We start from the raw sequence: 5,149 nt of genomic DNA, 5'->3' as shown, positions 1-5,149 counted from the left end.
TGATGGTTAAAAAAATAACATGGAAGTGATACTTTAAATTGTTTGTCCTGGGCACTCACTCCATTTGTCTGAAAGAAAGGTTTTAGATGTTTTAGATGCTTTTAAAGGGAGATTTAAAGCAGTAATCAGTGATTACTCCATGATTCCCTTTAATCCTTCCCCTTTATTGGGACTTTTTTAAACTCAGCTAAAAATATGGCAATGTTGTTGAAAGAGCAACATTACAAGTTAAACTGCTCTAAACGTGAATCGTTCAAGGGGGACATATTCTGCTAAACAGCTTCCACTGAAAGGGACTGTAAAAGTTATTATGGAGGGCTTTTGGGAATTTCAGAATGAATAGGAAAAGTCTGTGGACATTGAATTAATGTTGAGGACTTTCATTACAACAATAATAAGTGAAGTAGGCAGCATTAGTATTTATTTCATCCAACACACTTTATTCTCCATTGCAAATATTCATTCTAAATTTTGATAAATTAAATAAAAATGTAACTGCATCCAAAATCTGAGTCAAAGTATATTCTCTACAAAAACTTATGCTCCGAGAGGTGGGGCGGACAGAGATATGTGAACTTCTCTCATCCAAAATCCTCCAAAGTGGGTTTCTGCATGGTGGAGAACTATCACGTTCAAGTTGTATCGGTTTAAGTTATTAGTTCCAGACCTAGCATCTAGATCACTCTAAATGGAGGCAATATGAGTGCAAGAGAGGACAGAGGCCATCTGAATGCTAACAGATCGTTAGTGAAAACCAATCAATACTCTTTTCTCTGTTTTTCATCATGCTAGAATTATATATGATTGTGACTGGTAACCTGATGCCAACTCTACCCATTTTACATGAACATGCACATATCCAAAGTTGCAAAACTTGGGTTTACTTACCGAGTTGATTGCCAGAGTTGTAACACAGCATAGCAAGATCTTAGTACTGGCCCGAGGTGAGTGGAGAGTTGACATATGATGTTTGAAATATTCAGATAGAGTTATTTTTCACCAAATTCTTTTTTCTTTTTTTTTAATTTAGAACATCAGTAACACTTCTTTCTAAAGAAGATGGAAACTCTGCAAAGAATGAACAACCTCTTGGTCTTGTTTTATGGGAGTAACCCTTGAACTGTTTGATGCATTGTCATGAGGTTGAGGCTATGAGAGGACCCAAATACATTCAAATGGCAGGAGACTGGCACTTTTAGAAATAAGGATACTTTGAGTCTAAATCCAAACACAGTCAAACAAATATCCAACTTAAATCCATAGAGCTGACAGAACAAGAAACCATGCTGGGATAAACAGGCAGAGAACAAACTGGTGGGGAAGACAAGGATCTGGGAAACCTGGTGGAATATATTCTTGGGATGGTCAATCACTGAACACAGGCGTGGACAGGAAGCACAACTAAACAGGGGAAGCAAGAAATACAAAACAAAACAGGAAGTGAAGCTAACCATAGTGCAGATTTTAAAATAAAACATGAATGAAGTGACTTTTATACAGAAAACGAGAATAAGACAAATATTAAACGCAGAACTGGTGCTTTGCAAAAGCAATACACAAAATGAAATGTTGGATAGCCTAACTAAAACAGAAAATGTGAACAAAACGTAACATCAAACCCAGCAATGATGTGAAGTCATTACCTTCTGGACTGGATACTTATAATGAGAGTCATGTTCTTTAATTGGTCTTCTGATTGACTTGAATAATCACGGTCACCTCATTTATATAGTTGTATGCAGCAAGGTTTTTTTAATGCTTTGAAAGTTGAAGAAAATCGTTTTCAAGAGAAGTCACTGAGGTGTAGTGTACACTGCCCTGATTTTGGCTCTGGGGAATAAACATGCACATATGTTATGCCCATATCTGTCTGTATGTACCATAAAAAAAGAGCCCACATGCACATAGACATTGGTAGATTTGTGTTGATGTATTTAAGCTATACCATCATTTTTTTTTTTAGAGAAGACAATTACAATGCAAATTTGTTTTGCTCCAGCGCTTTCAGAAACTACATTTTGAATCCTCTCAAATTTATTGTCACTGTGGCAAAGAGATTAAATTTAATTGTCTATTGTGTGAACATCTATATCGCCTCTTCATCAGCACCAGTAAGTGCAAGTTGCATAAGGGATTGCTCTCTCTCACTCAAAGTAAAGAAGAGCTTTTAATGGGAGCTTACATTAACTTCCATTTTGCACGAACTCTGCTTTTATTTGTTTTATAATGGGCTACATGGGCTTGAACTTGGCTTCTTGTTTGTGTGAGATGAATAGTTGATAAAAAGGTTTTTCTAGGGTTTTATAGATAATATATTCAAATGAAAATGCCCTCCATCTTTGTCTTCTCCTGCACCCACTCTTTCCTATAAAAGCACTATTCCATTTTAGTCTTGTCAGATGATTATGAGCAGCACAACATCACATTCATCTGTTTGCAGCTTGGGGTGAAACTAACCCAGTGTCAACCCCCTGCATCAACCGCTGTCACACTTGTCTAGAAGAAGATAATATGCAGTAGTTTGCCAGACAGATCTCTCTACATCATCCGGTTCTTGTGTCAGCAAGGGAACCTCTGGACATTTCAAGATTATGTACTATTTTCAGTCCTGTCATATCATCAAGCTTAAAGAAAAGGTGGCATTTGAAAAATACCTTTCCTCTTGTTACTTTTTGCAACATAAATTATTTCAGAAAATCTTCCTCATTGTTACATTGACCATCTTTAGGAGATCTGGCATGTACCTGCAGACCATACAAAGAAAATCACAAGTGCTGCGTATTGAAAAGGAGAAGTTTCAAATACTTCAATGGCACAAAATCAGAGCTTCAATTCTGTGGCCAGTTTGGGTGGAAAAGTCTGTAGGACCGTTCAGCTCTGTGCCTGTGGGACATGATGAAGTCTTGTCGCTTTAAGAAGCCCACTGCACAGCTGAAGACTTTGAGTCTGTGAGTAATTTTCTCGGTTGCCTTTGAACTTAATCCCTTCAGTAGTGGTTTTGGCCTTAAGGCTCTCACAGTTGTTTGGGAGATATGAATAAACCAAGAAATATGCATACAAACCGCACGTTGTTGAAGAATCAAAGACTTTGCCCAAATATATATATATATTTTTTTTTTTACCTGGTTTCAGAGTGTGATTGGTTTCACAAGAGGACAATGAAGTTATTTGCATGAATATACAGTGTAGCTTCTCAGTCTGTACAGATCATGTGAACCACATTTTTGAGAACCTAACTGGGTACTATTTATTTTGCAAAGACAGTAACTAGACATTAAAGTAGCATTTTTTTCTGTTCGATAACCACATCATATTGTAGAATGTCTGAGGAATATATTGCGTGGAATTAATTCAATTTACATTTAAAGTTCATCCTGCATATAAAGGGTATGTTTATTCTGAAAAAGTCTGATTCTCACTCCAATACACTGTTTGTGTGAGTGGCAAATTACTGTAAACTCCCATTCAGTCTACTCATTGATATAGCTCAGTCACACCAATGAGTAGGTAAGAAAAATTGTTCATATGACTGGATAGATTTTGCCACATTTTCTTTCTAATCATTATATCTACACAATTCTACTTTTGTGTACAGTCATGGAAAGATGAAATATATATCTTAAAATAAATATATAGTATATATTTACCCTGATCAGCCATAACATTATGAGCAGCTGCCAAAACAAAGTGTGCTTTCATATATACATATCTGGTCCTTACCTGGTCTTCAAATTAAGTAAGAACAACATGAGATGACAATTAATGACATATTACACGGTGTTATTATCTGTTAAACAAAAACTGAAATGCAGAGGTGTGTTTGAAAAGAAAAAAAAAATCAGCACACCTTATTATTCAACAGCTTGTAGCATGACCAAATTTCAGCTCAGCTTTAGCTGTCAGACAGATGGTCTCACATTTTCTGTGATCACTGTAAAAAAGCTTTACAGCTTTACTGTTGAAATGACCCTCAAGGGTCACCTATGAGCGATAGGTGAGGCTTTGAAATAATTAAAATGACTATGAAATTTAGCTCAGAGGGACAAACATCAAAAATTAATTTCCAAAATGTATGTGGTGTGCATGGTCAGGATTTAGCGAGGTCTCGTGAACTTGACATTAACTGGGAGTGTACATACAGACTGTTGGTTTTTTTTGTGACCCATGCTCTTCTGAAATCTTAATTTTCTTAAAATTCTAGTTTTGGTCTGTATTTCCACTAAACAATTCAATTTGCAGATACATAGATGTCGAATTACAATGAAAAAATTCTGCATTACAAACACTGGAGTAAGACTGGAATTGAGTGTGGATCTCAAACAATGTCAAAGCATCAACCAGTTTAAAAACAAATAGAAACATATGATTTTTGCAAGATACAATGAAGAGGAGACATGAGATGTGTGTACGTATGTATGTGTGCATGCATCTTCTGGATTAAAATCAATCAAAAGTCCTCACACATTGTTTATTTACTTTTTTATTTATTTTCTATTGTTAGCGCAGGCAAATATGTTTAGTTAGTTGTGCTTGTGAGTTTGTGATGGGGATACAGAGGAAAGTAAACTAATCATAAATTAATTATGCAGTGGAGAAGGGGTAGGGTTAAATAAACTGATGCTTCTTCCAACCCCTTTTCGAACATGTTAATATTGTTTCAGTTTATTTCAATTATTTTTAAGTGTTTTCTTTTGTTCCTTTTTAATTATTGTTGTTCTCTCTTTTTGTATTATTCTCATGTGTTCGAAATAAAGCCTTCATTCATTCATTCAAACAGGTCTGTTGTAAATTACATAACAAATGTTTTTAACAAATGTGTTTACACTCACACATGTGAAAGTTTGTCATTCTGATGATGGTAGCATGGATTAAGCTAATGCGGCTAACTGCCAGCATAAATACTAATGAATATATAAGTAGTAGATGTAGTGACCATGACACTACTCATTATTTTGTGACATGATATTTTCAAGGAACCACTGCATCACCATTGTATATATGTACATACATATAGATGTATAGTTTGAAAGCACCCATTATCAAAGAACTAAGACTCAAAGTTTCATATTTACGACACATTAGTATCTCTATCTAATCAATTATTTTACGTGCACACTCTGGCAGCTACCTGACTCCTTAACATAAAAGC

Source organism: Odontesthes bonariensis, chromosome 12 (assembly GCF_027942865.1).
Source record: "Odontesthes bonariensis isolate fOdoBon6 chromosome 12, fOdoBon6.hap1, whole genome shotgun sequence".
Taxonomy (NCBI): Eukaryota; Metazoa; Chordata; class Actinopteri; order Atheriniformes; family Atherinopsidae; genus Odontesthes; species Odontesthes bonariensis.
The sequence above is the reverse complement of the archived record's forward strand: the minus strand, read 5'-3'. Positions refer to the sequence as shown.